Here is an 18,652-nt window from a genome sequence, read left to right as displayed (position 1 = left end):
TTCAATTTTGGTAGACAAAATCGTGAACGCATGTTTTTTTTTTTCTTTTTTACTTCAAACAAAACTGTGAACCTATCATTTTTCTAGATAAAATCCTTCTCGCACAAATTTGCATCCTTTTATGACACATTTTTCCTTGAATTATTACTATAATTTTTTATATTACATAATATTTTTCTTACAAATTTATTAAAACATTTACAAGAAAATAGTTTTTGTTTAAGAAACTTATTTGCAAACTATTAAAATAATTATTTTTATTTATTATTTTCATATTTTATTATAATGAAAAACATAATTATATTTTAAAAAAATACTAAATTATATTAAAATATAATCTATAATGAATATTCATACTCAGATACACCATTTCCACCCACATAATTTCTTTCATGGGAAGAAATTTAATCTTACAATAATTTTTGTTCTTCATATTTTTAATATATTATACTTTTTATTTTATTTTTTCACTTGTAGTATATTATGTTTTTGCGCTCCTAGAAACAATAAGAGAGACCGTAAATGTTGATTAACATTATGAATAAAATTGGATGCGATTTGTTTTACTCCAAAGGAGACTTGTTTTTCTGTCAAGTCATTAACTATTTGCACACAACATTAATCCATATGTGTTACTCAACTTACACTAATTTAATTTATTAACGAGTATGGGAGTGTGAATGTTTTGAAATCGAGAAGAAATGATCCAACATGCACTAGGATTCATTTTTGTAATTTATAATCAAACTTGTGGACACAAGAAATACATCCTTTTGGATAATAAATAAAAATTGATTAGTATATTTTAACACTTTGTACCAAAACTAATACGTAGCTCTCAACTTATTTTTTTATTATGTCTCACTTATTTGCCTATTTAAACTTTGTACTAATACGTAGCTTTCCACTTATTATTTTATTATGCCTTACTTATTTGTCTATTTTTTTCTTCAAGGCAGCCACCTAGTGAAAGTAATAAGGGTTAATTTTTGTAACTTATAATCAAACTTGTGATACATAAGAAGTGATCCCTTTGGATAATAAATAAAAATTGATCAGTACATTCTAACACTTTGTACGAAAACTAATACGTAGGTCTCCACATATTTGTTTATTATGTCCCACTTATTTGCCTATTTTTGCCACTTAGTGCAAGTAATAAGGGTTGATCTTTGTATCTTATAATCAAAATTGTGGTACATAAGAAGTGCATCCCTTTCGATAATAAAAACAGTAATAGATAGCTCTCATCTTATTATTTTATTATGCCCCACTTATTTGCCTATTTTTTTCTTCAAAGCAGCCACCTAATGAAAGTAATAAGGGTTATTTTTTGTAACTTATAAAACTTATGATACATAAGAAGTGCGGATAATAAAAAAAAATTGTTTAATAAATTTTAAAACTTTGAACGAAAACTAATACGTTGCTCAACACTTATTTGTTTATTATGCTCCACTTATTTGCCTATTTTTTTCTTTAAGGGAGCCACCTAGTTAAAGTAATAAAGGTTAATTTTTGTAACTTATAATCAAACTTGTAATACATAAGAAGTGTATCCCTTTGGATAATAAAAAACAATTGTTTAATAAAGTTTAAAATTTTGTACGAAAACTAATATGTAGCTCTCCACTTATTTGTTTATTATGCCCCACTTATTTGCCTATTTTTTTCTTCAAGGCAGTCACCTAGTGAAAGTAATAAGTGTTGATTTTTGTAACTTATAATCAAACTTGTGATAAGAAGTGCATTCCTTTGGATAATAAATAAAAATTGATCAGTATATTTTAACACTTTCTACGAAAACTAATATGTAGCTTTCCACTTATTTTTTTTATTATGTCCCACTTATTTGCCTATTTTTTTCTTCAAGGCAGCCACTTAGTGAAAGTAATAAGGGTTGATTGTTGTAACTTATAATCAAACTTGTGGTGCATGCCTTTGAATAATAAATAAAAATTGATTAGTATATTTTAACACTTTGTATGGAAACTAATACGTATCACTTCACTTATTTGTTTAATATGTCCCACCTATTTGCCTATTTTTTTCTTCAAAGCAGTCACCTAATAAAAGTAATAAATGTTATTTTTTGTAACTTATAATCAAACTTATGGTACATAATGGTACATAAGAAGTGTGGATAATAAAAAAAATGTTTAATAAATTTTAAAACTTTGAACAAAACTAATACGTTGTTCTACACTTATTTGCCTATTTTTATCTTCAAGACAGTCACCTAGTGAAAGTAATAAAGGTTGATTTTTGTAACTTATAATCAAACTTGTAGTACATAATAAGTGTATCCCTTTGGATAATAAAAAATAATTGTTTAGTAAAGTTTAAAACTTTGTACGAAAACTAATATGTAGCTCTCCACTTATTTGTTTATTACGCTCCACTTATTTGCCTATTTTTTTCTTCAACGGACCCACCTAGTCAAAGTAATAAGGGTTGATTTTTGTAACTTATAATCAAACTTGTGGTACATAAAAAGTGCATCCCTTTGGATAATAAATAAAAATTGATCAGTATATTTTAACACTTTGTATGAAAACTAATATGTAGCTCTCCACTTATTTTTTTATTATGTCCTACTTATTTGTCTATTTAAACTTTGTACGAAAAGTAATACGTAACTCTCCACTTATTTTTTTATTATGCCCCACTTATTTGCCTATTTTTTTCTTCAAGGCAGTCACCTAGTGAAAGTAATAAGGGTTGATTTTGGTAACTTATAAACAAACTGGTGGTACATAAGAAGTACATCCCGTTGGATAATAAATAAAAATTGATCATTATATTTTAACACTTTGTACCAAAACTAATACGTAGCTCTCCACTTATTTTTTTTATTATGTCCCACTTATTTGCCTATTTTTTCTTCAAGGCAGCAACTTAGTGAAAGTAATAATGGTTGATTGTAGTAAGTTATAATCAAACTTGTGGTACATAAGAAGTGCATATGCATTTGAATAATAAATAAAAATTGATTAGTATATTTTAACACTTTGTACAAAAACTAATAGGTATCACTTCACTTATTTGTTTATTATGTCTCACTTATTTGCCTATTTTTTTTCTTTAAAGCAGCTCCTAATCAAAGTAATAAGGGTTATTTTTTGTAACTTATAATCAAACTTATGGTACATAAGAAGTGCGGATAATAAAAAAAATGTTTAATAAATTTCAAAACTTTGAACGAAAACTAATACGTTGCTCTACACTTATTTGTTTATTATGTCTCACTTATTTGTCTATTTTTTTCTTCAAGGCAGTCACCTACTGAAAGTAATAAAGGTTGATTTTTATAACTTATAATCAAACTTGTAGTACATAAGAAGTGTATCCCTTTGGATAATAAAAAATAATTGTTTAATAAAGTTTAAAACTTTGTACGAAACTAATATGTAGCTCTCCACTTATTTGTTTATTACGCCCCACTTATTTGCCTATTTTTTTTCTCAACGGAGCCACCTAGTCAAAGTAACAAGGGTTGATTTTTGTAACTTATAATCAAACTTGTGGTACATAAAAAGTGCATCCATTTGGATAATAAATAAAAATTGATCAGTATATTTTAACACTTTGTACGAAAACTAATATGTAGCTCTCCACTTATATTTTTTATTATGTCCTACTTATTTGTCTATTTAAACTTTGTACGAAAAGTAATATGTAGCTCTCCACTTATTTGTTTATTATGCCCCACTTATTTGGTTATTTTTTTCTTCAAGACAGTCACCTAGTGAAAGTAATAAGGGTTGATTTTGGTAACTTATAAACAAACTGGTGGTACATAAGAAGTACAACCCGTTGGATAATAAATAAAAATTGATCATTATATTTTAACACTTTGTACCAAAACTAATACGTAGCTCTCCACTTATTTTTTTTTATTATGTCACTTATTTGCCTATTTTTTTCTTCAAGGCAACAACTTAGTGAAAGTAATAAGGCAGTGGCGGAACTATTGAATGACATAGGGGAGCCATGGCTCCCCCAATTTTTTTTGGAATTTATTATATAATATATATATATATATATATGTATATATATATTTTTAAAATTATATTTATATATTATTTATATTAAGTTTATATTATGGAAATTATAATAAAAGATAAAATAAAAAATTTAATGGAGATATTGATTTATAAAAGAGATTATCATGAAAGTGTATGAGGAGAAATAAATACAAAGAGATAGATTGGAAAACAAAAGTTAGGAAACACATAGATTGAGATTGAAGTATACATTCACATGATCTCTCACAATGTTAGTATCTTATTATGATCTATGTATGTTAGATTTATGATTCTTTTAGTATGTTTCTTCAAATTAAGTTTATCCCAAATTAGTGTAAACCTAATTATGATTTTAGGGATTCTTTTATGAAATTTGTATGAACCCTAATTATACTTTTTCTCAAATTATTATAACCCTTAATTATGAAATTTAGGATTTTGTGTTTTCTGCTTACTATGGTAATTTTTTTTTAAGTTTTGAATTTATACTTATTTAATTAAAGTGGTATGAGTATTGTTATGTTTTGCATTGTGGTAATTGTGATTTGTGAATATAAATTTTATCTTTTTCTAAATAGGTGATATGTGATAAATTTATATTAGAAAGATTATGATAAAGAGTAAAAAAATTGATTATTTTTTTAAAGGAGAAGGTTTGTGATAAAGATGAAAAAAGTGCATATACGTTTAACTTTTCATGAGAACCAAGAATTCAACACAAAGAAAAACAAATCTCTAAAGTTCATAGAGTTATATATAATGAATTTAAAAATTTATTAGAACGCAATCCAGGAAAAACATCGTCAAATTTGACAATACCCACTCAATAAATTGATGAGGTACGAAGAGCTTATCTAAAATGATATTCATGGTTTGGTATCATAATATAATAGCATGATATAATAGCGAATAATAGTCATATTTTTTTGAATTCTACTATTATGTGTGCTTTGTTTTAATAAGAGGAAATGAAGAGAAAAAATGAAAAACTTTTTTTTTCTAACTAAAAAAATTATATATAACAAATCTAATTTGGCACCCCTAAATATTTTCTCCAAGTTCCGCCACTGTAATAAGGGTTGATTGTTGTAAGTTATAATGAAACTTGTGGTACATAAGAAGTGCATGCCTTTGAATAATAAATAAAAATTGATTAGTATTTTTTAACACTTTGTACGAAAACTAATACGTATCATTTCACTTATTTGTTTATTATGTCTCACCTATTTGCCTATTTTTTTCTTCAAAGCAACCCCTAATAAAAGTAATAAGGGTTATTTTTTGTAACTTATAATCAAACTTATGGTAATTAAGAAGTGCGGATAATAAAAAAAATGTTTAATAAATTTCAAAACTTTGAACGAAAACTAATACATTGCTCTACACTTATTTGTTTATTATACCCCACTTACTTGCGTATTTTTTTTTTCTTCAAGGCAGTCACCTACTAAAGGTTGATTTTTGTAACTTATAATCAAACTTGTAATACATAAGAAGTGTATCCCTTTGGATAATAAAAAATAATTGTTTAATAAAGTTTAAAACTTTGTAAGAAAACTAATATATAGCTCTCCAATTATTATTTTATTACGCCCCACTTATTTGCCTATTTTTTTTCTTCAAGACAGCCACCTAGTGAAAGTAATAAGGATTAATTGTTGTAACTTATAATCAAACTTGTGGTACATAAGAAAAGCATCTCTAGAAGAATAATTTTTTTTTAATAAATTTTAAAACTTTGTAGAAAAACTAATATGTAGTTCTACACTTATTTTTTTATTATGTCCCACTTATTTGTCAATTTGTTTTCTTCAAGGTAGTCACCTAGTGAAAGTAATAAGGGTTGATTGTTGTAACTTAAAATCAAACTTTTGGTACATAAGAAAAGCATCCCTAGAAGAATAATTTTTTTTTAATAAATTTTAAAACTTTGTTGGAAAACTAATACGTAGTTCTACATTATTTGTTTATTGTGTTCCACTTATTTGCCTATTTTTTTCTTCAAGGCAACCACCTAGTTAAAGTAATAAGGGTTGATTTTTGTAACTTATAATCAAACTTGTAATTCATAAGAAGTGCATCACTTTGGAAAATAAAAAATAATTGTATAATAAAGTTTAAAACTTTGTACAAAAACTAATACCTAACTTTCCACTTATTTGTTTATTATGCCCCACCTATTTGCCAATTTTTTTCTTCAAGGCAGCACCTACTGAAAGTAATAAGGGTTGGTTTTTGTAACTTATAATCAAAGTAGTGGTAAATAAGAAGAACATCCCTTTGGATAATAAATAAAAATTGATCATTATATTTTAATACTTTGTACAAAAACTAATACGTAGCTTTCCACTTATTTCTTTATTATGTCCCACTTATTTGCCTATTTTTTTTCTTAAAGGCAGCCACATGGTGAAAGTAATAAGTGTTGATTTTTTTAACTTATAATCAAACTTGTGGTACATAAGAGGTCTATCCTTAAGATAATAAATTTTTTTTAATAAATTTTAAAACTTTGCAAGAAAACTAATTCGTAGCTCTCCACTTATTTTTTTATTATGTCCAACTTATTTGCCTATTTTTTTCTTCAAGGCAGCCACCTAGTGAAAGTAATAAGGGTTGAATTTTGTAATTTATAATCAAAGTTGTAATACATAGGAAGTGAATAAGTAATTGTCTGATAATTAGCAAGGAATATACGTCTTTCTACTAAACAGGATGTATTGAATTCATAAATCATTAGATACTTTTTTTGAATGTCAACTAAGTATCGTAAGTAAATTGCTCCCGGTTGTTCACTTATTTGATAACCAGAGTTATTCTTTGATAAAAGATCACTATGAGTAAGACTCAAAAGAATTTGATCAATCCTTTTTTCTGTTGTTAAGGTAGAAAACTGAACCAAGAATTCTTTTTCTTTATCATCAATCGAATCAGTGTTCGAGACCCAGGATTCTATTTGACTTTGGATAATAAAAAGTAATTGTTAAATAATGTTTAAAACTTTGTACGAAAACTAATACGTAGCTCTCCACTTCTTTGTTTATTATGTCCCATTTATTTGCCTATTTTTTTCTTCAAGACAGCTACCTAGTGCAACTAATAAGGGTTGATTGTTGTATCTTATAATCAAACTGTGGTACATAAGGAGTGCATCCTTAAGATAATAAAAAAAATTGTTTAATAAATTTTAAAACTTTGTAGGAAAACTATCATGTAGCTCTACACTTATTTCTTTATTATACCCAACTTATTTGCTTATTTGTTTATTCAAGGTAGCCACCTAGTGAAAGTAATAAGGGTTGATTTTTGTAACTTATAATTAAACTTGTGTGGTACATAATAAGCGTATCTTTTGGATAATAAATAAAAATTGATCATTATATTTTAACAGTTTGTACTAAAAATAATACGTAACTTTCATCTTATTTTATTATTATGTCCCACTTATTTGCCTATTTTTTTCTTTAAGGCAGCCAGCTAGTGAAAGTGATAAAGGTTGATTTTTATAACTTATAATCAAACTTCTGGTACATAAGAAGTGCATCATTAAGATAATAAAAAAAATTGTTTAATAAATTTTAAAACATTGTAGGAAAACTAATACGTAGCTCTTTACTTATTTTTTTATTATACCAAACTTATTTGTTTATTTCTCTTCAAGGCAGCTACCTAGTGAAAGTAATAAGGGTTGATTTTTGTAACTTATAATTAAACTTGTGGTACATAAGAAGTATATCCCTTTGGATAATAATTAAAAATTGATCATTATATTTTAATAATTTAGCCGAAAAAAAAAGTAGCTCTTGACTTATTTAATTTATTTTGTGCCACTTATTTGCCTATTTTTTTCTTCAAGGCAGCCACTTGGTGCAAGTAATAAGGGTTGATTGTTGTATCTTATAATCAAATTTGTGGTACATAAGAAGTGTATCTTTGGATAATAAATAAAAATTGATCATTATATTTTAATAATTTAAAAAAAAAAATGTAGCGTGGTACATAATAAGTACATCCTTTGGATAATAAGGGTTTATTTTTGTAACTTATAATCAAACTTGTACATAAGAAGTGCATGCCTTTGGATAATAAAAAAAGTTGATTAGTAAATTTTAAAACTTTGTACAAAAACTAATACGTAGCTCTCCACTTATCTTTTTATTATGTCCCACTTATTTGCCTATTTTTTTCTTCAAAGCAGCCACCTAGTGAAAGTAATAAGAGTTTATTTTTTTAACTTATAATCAAACTTGTAGTACATAATAAGTATATCCCTATGGATAATAAATCAAAATTAATCATTATATTTTAACACTTTGTAAAAAAACTAATACGTAGCTCTCCACTTATTTTTTTTATTATGTCTCAATTATTTGCCTATTTTTTTCTTCAAGACAGCCACCTGGTGAAAGTAATCAGGGTTGATTTTTGTAACTTATAATCAAACTTGTGGTACATAATAAGTACATCTTTTGGATAATAAATAAAAATTGATCATTATATTTTAACACTTTGTACAAAAACTAATACGTAGCTCTCCACTCTTATTTTTTTTATTATGTCCCACTTATTTGTCTATTTTTTCCTCAAGGCAGCTACCTAATTAAAGTAAAAAGCATAGATTTTTGTAACTTATAATCAAACTTCTTGTTCATACGAAGTGTTTTTTAAGATAATAAAAAAAGTTGTTTAATAAATTTTAAAACATTGTAGGAAAACTAATACGTAGCTCTCCACTTATTTTTTTTATTATGCCCAGCTTATTTGCTTATTTTTTTCTTCAAGGCAGCCACCTATTTAAAGTAATAAGGGTTGATTTTTGTAACTTATAATTAAACTTGTGGTACATAAGAAGTATATCCCTTTGGATAATAAATAAAAATTGATCAGTATATTTTAATAATTTTGACGAAAAAAAACTTAGCTCTTCACTTATTTATTTCATTATGTGTCACTTATTTGCCTATATTTTTCTTTAAGGCAGCCACCTAGTGCAAGTAATAAGGGTTGATTGTTGTATCTTATAATAAAATTTGTGGTACATAAAAAGTGTATCTTTGGATAATAAATAAAAATTGATAATTATATTGTAATAATTTTTACGAAAAAAAAAACATAGCTCTTCACTTATTTATTTTATTATGTCCCACTTATTTGCCTATGTTTTTCTTCAAGCAGCCACCTAATGCAAGTAGTTAGTGTTGATTTTTGTCACTTATAATCAAACTTGTGGTACATAATAAGTAAATTCTTTAGATATCAAATAAAAATTGATCATTATATTTTAACACTTTGTACAAAAACTAATACGTTGCTCTTCACTTATTTTTTAATTATGTCCCACTTATTTGCCTATTTTTTTTTTCTTAAAGACAGCCACCTAGTGCAAGTAATAAGGGTTGATTGTTGTATCTTATAATCAAATTTATGGTACATAATAAGCGCATCCCTTTCGATAATAAAAAAAATTGATTAGTAAATTTTAAAACATTTTATGAGAAGTAATACGTAGCTCTCCACTTATTATTTTATTATGCTCCACTTATTTGCCTATTTTTTTCTTGAAGGCACCTAGTGAAAGTAATGAGGGTTGATTTTTGTAACTTATAATCAAACTTGTGATACATAATAAGTATATCGCTTTGGATAATAAATAAAAATTAATCATTATATTTTAACACTTTGTACAAAAACTAATAGATAGCTCTCCACTTATTTTTTATTATGTCTCACCTATTTGCCTATTTTTTTCTTCAAGGTAGCCACCTGGTGAAAGTAATAAGAGTTGATTTTTGTAACTTATAATCAAACTTGTGGTACATAATAAGTACATCCTTTAGATAATAAAAAAAAATTGATCATTATATTTTAACACTTTGTACAAAAACTAATACGTAGTTCTCCACTTATTGGCCTATTTTTTTCTTCAAGGCAGCCACCTAGTGAAAGTAATAAGCGTATGTTTTTGTAACTTATAATCAAAGTTCTGGTTTATAAGATGTGTATCCTTAAGATAATAAAAAAAGTTGTTTCATAAATTTTAAAACATTGTAGGAAAACTAATATGTAGCTCTTCACTTAATTTTTTTATTATGCCCAACTTATTTGCTTATTTTTTTCTTCAGGACAACCACCTATTTAAAGTAATAAGGGTTGATTTTTGTAACTTATAATTAAACTTCTGGTACATAAGAAGTATATCCCTTTGGATAATAAATAAAAATTCATAAGTATATATTAATAATTTTAAGCAAAAAAAAAGTAGCTCTTCACTTATTAATTTTATTATGTGCCACCTATTTGCCTATTTTTTTCTTTAAGGCAGCCAGCTAGTGCAAGTAATAAGGATTGATTTCTATCTTATAATCAAATTTGTGGTACATATGTAGTGTAACTTTGGATAATAAATAAAAATTGATCATTATATTTTAATAATTTTTACGAAAAAAAACGTAGCTCTTCACTTATTTATTTTATTATGTCACACTTATTTGCCTATGTTTTTCTTCAAGGCAGCCACCTGGTGCAAGTAATAGGGTTGATTTTTGTCACTTATAATCAAACTTGTGGTACATAATAAGTACATCCCTTTGGATAATAAATAAAAATTAATCATTATATTTTAACACTTTGTACAAAAACTAATACGTAGCTCTCCACTTATTTTTTTATTATGTCCCACTTATTTGCGTATTTTTTTTCTTCAGGGCAGCCACCTAGTGAAAGTAATAAAGGTTGCTTTTTGTAACTTACATAATAAGTACATCCTTTAGATAATAAATAAAAATTGATCATTATATTTTAACACTTTCTACAAAAACTAATACGTAGCTCTCCACTTATTTTTTTTATTATGTCCCACTTATTTGCCTATTTTTTTCTTCAAGGCAGCAACCTAGTGAAAGTAATAAGGGTTGATTGTTGTATTTTATAATCAAATTTGTGGTACATAATATGTGCATCCCTTTCGATAATAAAAAAAATTGATTAGTAAATTTTAAAACTTTGTATGAGAAGTAATACGTAGCTCTTCACTTATTATTTTATTATGCTCCACATATTTGCCTATTGTTTTCCTCAAGGCAGCCACCTAGTGAAAGTAATAAGGGTTGATGTTTGTAACTTATAATCAAACTTGTGGTACATAATAAGTATATCCCTTTGGATAATAAATAAAAATTAATCATTATATTTTAACACTTTGTACAAAAACTAATACGTAGCTCTCCACTTATTTTTTTATTATGTCCCACTTATTTGCCTATTTTTGTCTTCAAGGCAGCCACCTAGTGCAAGTAATAAGGGTTGATTGTTGTATCTTATAATCAAATTTGTGGTACATAATAAGTGCATCCCTTTCGATAATAAAAAAAATTGATTAGTAAATTTTAAAACCTTGTATGAGAAGTAATACGTAGCTCTTCACTTATTTTTTTATTATACCCAACTTATTTGCTTATTTTTTTCTTGAAGGGAGCCACCTAGTTAAAGTAATAAGGGTTGATTTTTGTAACTTATAATTAAACTTGTGGTACATAAGAAGTATATCCCTTTGGATAATAATTAAAAATTGATCATTATATTTTAATAATTTTAACGAAAAAAAAAATAGCTCTTAGACTTATTTATTTTATTATGTGCCACTTATTTGCCTATTTTTTTCTTCAAGGCAGCCACTTGGTGCAAGTAATAAGGGTTGATTGTTGTATCTTATAATCAAATTTGTGGTACATAAGAAGTGTATCTTTGGATAATAAATAAAAATTGATCATTATATTTTAATAATTTTTTCGAAAAAAAAAACGTAGCTCTTCACTTATTTATTTTATTATGTCCCACTTATTTGCCTATGTTTTTCTTCAAGGCAAGCCACCTAGTGCAAGTAATTATGGTTGATTTTTGTATCTTTTAATCAAATTTGGTGGTACATAATAAGTGCATCCCTTTCGATAATAAAAAAATTGATTAGTAAATTTTAAAACTTTGTACGATAAGTAATACGTAGTTCTCCACTTATTATTTTATTATGCTCCACTTATTTGCCTATTTTTTTCTTCAAGGCAGCCACATAGTGAAAGTAATAAGCGTTGATTTTTGTAACTTATAATGAAACTTGTGGTACATAATAAGTACATCCCTTTGGATAATAAATAAAAATTAATCATTATATTTTAACACTTTGTACAAAAACTAATACGTAGCTCTCCACTTATTTTTTTATTAGGTCCCACTTATTTGTCTATTTTTTTCTTCAAGGCAGCCACCTAGTGAAAGTAATAAGGGTTGATTTTTGTAACTTATAATCAAACTTATCGTACATAAGAAGTGCATGCTTAAGATAATAAAAAAAATATTTTAATAAATTTTAAAACATTGTAGGAAAACTAATACGTAGCTCTCTACTTATTTTTATATTATGCCTAACTTATTTGCTTATTTTTTTCTTCAAGGTAGCCACCTAGTACAAGTAATAAGGGTTGATTGTTGTATTTATAATCAAATTTGTAGTACATAAGAAGTGTATCTTTGGATAATAAATAAAAATTGATCATTATATTTTAATAATTTTTACGAAAAAACAACGTAGCTCTTCACTTATTTCTTTTATTATGTCCCACTTATTTTTCTCTGTTTTTCTTCAAGGCAGCCACTTAGGGCAAGTAATTAGGGCTGATTTTTGTATCTTTTAATCTAATTTGTGGTACATAATAAGTACATACCTTTCGATAATAAGAAAATTGATTAGTAAATTTTAAAACTTTGTACGAAAAGTAATACGTAACTCTCCACTTATTATTTTATTTTTCTCCACTTATTTGCCTATTTTTTTATTCAAGACAGCCACCTAGTGGCGGAACAACCTTATGATCGAGGGGAGCCATGGCTTCCCCAAAAATCTTCAATTTTATCTTTTACATGCATTTAATTATATTATATATTATATTTATATATATTTTAATTATATTATACAAAATTTTAAAAGTCTTTAATTATATATTATATTATATATATATATATATATATATATATTATGTTTTAAAAAATATTTATCATTTTTGTTTTAATATATTATTTATTATGTATTTTTATTGTTTAAAAAATAAAATAAAAATCCATTTGATGGATGCTTGTTAATAAAAAGGAATAGGATTTTGTCTTTGTACATAAGGTTCTTTCTAAGTAAGTTATCAATAAAGTATGAAAGTAAAAAAGAAAAAAGATAAAAAAATAATCGGGGGAAGAGATTGAAGAATAGATAGATTAATGAATGTATTATCGCAATATATCTCATAAATCAAGATTAATATTTGATTATGATTTTGTATCTTAAATTTATGATTCTCTTATTCTTATTACGATGTTTTCTCCAACTTAAGTTTTCTTCAAATTAGTATTAGTATGAACCGTAATCAAGATTTTAGGAATTCTTTCATGATATTGGCATGAACCCTAATTATAGTTTTCCTCATATTTGTATAATTATAAATTATGAATTTAGGAATTTTCTATTTTCAGTTTAAGTTTGTAAAATTTTATGAATGTATCTAAGTTGCATTACAAATTTTGTTACTCATAATAAATTAGTTGAATAGTCTTAAATTAGAATAGAAAGGAAAAATATTAAAAATTGAAGTCCGATTGATGTGAAAAAATAATTTAAGTAAAGAAATTGAGAAGTTTATTTATTTAATTAAAAAAATTATATATAAAAAATATTAATTTGGCACCCCTAAAATTTTTATCCAAGTTCCGCCACTGCAGTCACCTAGTGAAAGTAATAAGGGTTGATTTTTGTAACTTATAATCAAACTTGTGGTACATAAGAAGTGCATGCTTAAGATAGTACAATTGTTTAATAAATTTAAAAACATTGTAGGAAAACTAATACGTAGCTCTCCACTTATTTTTATATTATGCCTAAGTTATTTTCTTATTTTTTTTCTTCAAGACAGCCACGTAGTGAAAGTAATAAGCGTAGATTTTTGTAACTTATAATCAAACTTGTAATACATAGGAAGTGCATCCCTTTGGATGATAAAAAATAATTGTTTAATAATGTTTAAAACTTTGTACGAAACGTAGCTCTCCACTTATTTGTTTATTATGTCCCACTTATTTGCCTATTTATTTCTTCAAGACAGTCACCTAGTACAAGTAATAAGGGTTAATCATTGTATCTTATAATCAAATTTGTGGTACATAAGAAGTATATATTTGGATAATAAATAAAAATTGATCATTATATTTTAATAATTTTTACGAAAAAAAAACGTAGCTCTTCACTTATTTATTTTATTATGTCCCACTTATTTGCCTATGTTTTTCTTGAAGGCAGCGACCTAGGGCAAGTAATTAGGGTTGATTTTTGTATCTTATAATCAAATTTGTGGTACATAATAAGTGCATCCCTTTCGATAATAAAAAAAATTGATTAGTAAATTTTAAAACTTTGTACGAAAAGTAACATGTAGCTCTCCACTTATTATTTTATTTTTCTCCACTTATTTGTCTATTTTTTTCTTCAAGGCAGCCACCTAGTGAAAGTAATAAGGGTTGATTTTCGTAACTTATAATCAAACTTGTGGTACATAATAAGTACATCCCTTTAGATAATAAATAAAAATTGATCATTATATTTTAACACTTCGTACAAAAACTAATACGTAGCTCTTCACTTATTTTTTTATTATGTCCCACTTATTTGCATATTTTTTGTTTCAAGGCAGCCACCTAGTGAAAGTAATAAGGATTGATTTTTGTAACTTATAATCAAACTTGTGGTACATAATAAGTACATCCTCAGGATAATAAATAAAAATTGATCATTATATTTTAACACTTTGTACAAAAACTAATACGTAGCTGTCCACTTATTTTTTCATTATGTCCCACTTATTTGCCTATTTTTTTCTTCAAGGCAGCCACCTAGTGAAAGTAATAAGGGTTGATTTTGGTAACTTATAATCAAACTTGTGGTACATAATAAGTACATCCCTTTGGATAATAAATAAAAATTGATCATTATATTTTAACACTTTGTACAAAAACTAATGCGTAGCTCTCCACTTATTTGTCTATTTTTTTCTTCAAGTCAGCCATCTAGTGAAAGTAATAAGGGATGGTTTTTGTAACTTATAATCAAACTTGTAGTACATAAGAAGTGCCTGCTTAAGATAATAAAAAAAATTGTTTAATAAATTTTAAAACATTATAGGAAAACTAATAGGTAGCTCTCCACTTATTTTTATATTATGCCTAACTTATTTTCTTATTTTATTCTTCAAGATAGGCACCTAGTGAAAGTAATAAGGGTTGATTTTTGTAATTTATAATTAAACTTGTGGTACATAAAAAGTAGATCCCTTTGGATAATAAATAAAAATTGATAAGTATATTTTAATAATTTTTACCAAAAAAAAAACGTAGCTCTTCACTTATTTATTTTATTAGGTGCCACCTATTTGCCTATTTTTTTCTTCAAGGCAGCCACCTAGTGCAAGTAATTAGGGTTGATTTTTTGTATCTTATAATCAAATTTATGGTACATAATAAGTGCATCCCTTTCGATAATAAAAGAAATTGATTAGTAAATTTTAACACTTTGTACAAAAACTAATACGTAGCTCTCCACTTATTTTTTTATTATGTCCTACTTATTTGCCTATTTTTTTCTTCAAGGCAGCAACCTAGTGAAAGTAATAAGCGTAGATTTTTGTAACTTATAATCAAACTTCTGGTACATAAGAAGTGTATCCTTAAGATAATAAAAAAGTTCTTTAATAAATTTTAAAACATTCTAGGAAAACTAATACGTAGCTCTCCACTTATTTTTTTTATTATGCCCAACTTATTTGCTTATTTTTTTCTTGAAGGCAGCCAGCTAGTGAAAGTAATAAGGGTTCATTTTTGTAATTTATAATTAAACTTGTGGTAAATAAGAAGTATATCCCTTTGGATAATAAATAAAAAATAATTAGTATATTTTAATAATTTTAACGAATAAAAACGTAGCTCTTCACTTATTTTTTTATTATGTCCCACTTATTTGCCTATTTTTTTCTTCAAGGCAGCCAGCCACCTAGTGAAAGTATTAAGGGTTGATTTTTGAAACTTATAATCAAACTTGTGATACATAATAAGTACATCCTTTGGATAATAAATAAAAATGATTAGTAAATTTTAAAACTTTGTAAGAAAACTAATACGTAGCTCTCCATTTATTTTTTTATTATGTCCCACTTATTTGCCTATTTTTTTCTTCAAGGCAACCACCTAGTGAAAGTAATAAGAGTTGATTTTCGTAACTTATAATCAAACTTGTGGTACATAATAAGTACATCCTTTGGATAATAAATAAAAATTGATCATTATTTTTTAACACTTTGTACAAAAACTAATACGTAGCTCTTCACTTATTTTTTTATTATGTCCCACTTATTTGCATATTTTTTTTTCAAGGCAGCCACCTAGTGAAAGTAATAAGGGTTGATTTTTGTAACTTATAATCAAACTTGTGGTACATAATAAGTACATCCTGAGGATAATAAATAAAAATTGATCATTATATTTTAACACTTTGTACAAAAACAAATACGTAGCTCTCCACTTACTTTTTTATTATGTCCCACTTATTTGCCTATTTTTTTCTTCAAGGCAGCCGCCTAGTGAAAGTAATAAAGGTTGCTTTTTGTAACTTATAATCAAACTTGTGGTACATAATAAGTACATCCTTTAGATAATAAATAAATATTGATCATTATATTTTAACACTTTGTACTAAAACTAATACGTAGCTCTCTACTTATTTTTTATTATGTCCCACTTATTTGCCTATTTTTTTCTTCAAGGCAGCCACCTAGGGCAAGTAATAAGGGTTGATTGTTGTATCTTATAATCAAATTTGTGGTACATAATAAGTGCATCCGTTTCCATAATTAAAAAAATTAATTAGTAAATTTTAAAACTTTGTATGAGAAGTAGTACATAGCTCTTCACTTATTTTTTTTATTATGCCCAATTTATTTGCTTTTTTTTTTCTTCGAGGCAGCCAGCTAGTGAAAGTAATAAGGGTTAATTTTAGTAACTTATAATTAAACTTGTGGTACATAATAAGTACATCCTTTAGATAATAAATAAATATTGATCATTATATTTTAACACTTTGTATTAAAACTAATACGTAGCTCTCTACATATTTTTTTATTATGTCCAAATTATTTGCCTATTTTTTTTCTTCAAGGCAACCACCTAGTGCAAGTAATAAGGGTTGATTGTTGTATTTTATAATCAAATTTGTGGTACATAATAAGTCCATCCCTTTAGATAATGAAAAAAATTGATTAGTAAATTTTAAAACTTTGTATGAGAAGTAATACGTAGCTCTTCACTTATTATTTTATTACGCTCCACATATTTGCCTATTTTTTTCTTGAAGGGAGCCACATAGTGAAAGTAATAAGGGTTGATTTTCGTAACTTATAATCAAACTTGTGGTACATAATAAGTACATCCTTTTGGATAATAAATAAAAATTGATCATTATATTTTAACACTTTGTACAAAAACTAATTCGTAGCTCTCCACTTATTTTTTTATTATGTCCCACTTATTTGTCTATTTTTTTCTTCAAGTCAGCCACCTAGTGAAAGTAATAAGGGATGGCTTTTGTAACTTATAATCAAACTTGTAGTACATAAGAAGTGCCTGCTTAAGATAATAAAAAAAATTGTTTAATAAATTTTAAAACATTGTAGGAAAACTAATACGTAGCTCTCCACTTATTTTTTTTATTATGTCCCACTTATTTGCCTATTTTTTTCCTGAAGGCAACCATCTAGTGAAAGTAATAAGCGTAGATTTTTGTAACTTATAATCAAACTTGTTGTTCATAAGAAGTATATCTTTAAGATAATAAGAAAAGTTGTTTCATAAATTTTAAAACATTGTAGGAAAACTAATACCTAGTTCTCCACTTATCTTTTTTATTATGCCCAACTTATTTGTTTATTTTTTTCTTCAAGGCAGCCACCTATTTAAAGTAATAAGGGTTGATTTTTGTAACTTATAATTAAACTTGTGGTAAATAAGAAGTATATCCCATTGGATAATAAATAAAAATTGATCAATATATTTTAATAATTTTAACGAAAAAAAACGTAGCTCTTCATTTATTTATTTTATTATGTGCACCTTATTTGCCTATTTTTTTTCTTTAAGGCTACCTAGTGCAAGTAATTAGTGTTGATTTTTGTCACTTATAATCAAACTTGTGGTACATAATAAGTAAATCCTTTAGATATCAAATAAAACTATATTTTAACACTTTGTACAAAAACTAATACGTAGCTCTCCACTTATTTTTTATTATGTTCCACTCATTTGCCTATTTTTTTCTTCAAGGGAGCCACCTAGTGCAAGTAATAAGGGTTGATTGTTGTATCTTATAATCAAATTTGTGCTACATAATAAGTGCATCCCTTTCCATAATAAAAAAAATTGATTAGTAAATTCTAAAACTTTTTATGAGAAGTAATACGTAGCTCTCCACTTATTATTTTATTATACTCCACTTATTTGCTTATTTTTTTCTTCAAGGCAAGCCACCTAGTGAAAGTAATAAGAGTTGA

This window comes from Vigna unguiculata, chromosome 9 (assembly GCF_004118075.2).
Source record: "Vigna unguiculata cultivar IT97K-499-35 chromosome 9, ASM411807v1, whole genome shotgun sequence".
Classification (NCBI taxonomy): domain Eukaryota; kingdom Viridiplantae; phylum Streptophyta; class Magnoliopsida; order Fabales; family Fabaceae; genus Vigna; species Vigna unguiculata.
This window is presented reverse-complemented; position numbering follows the sequence as displayed.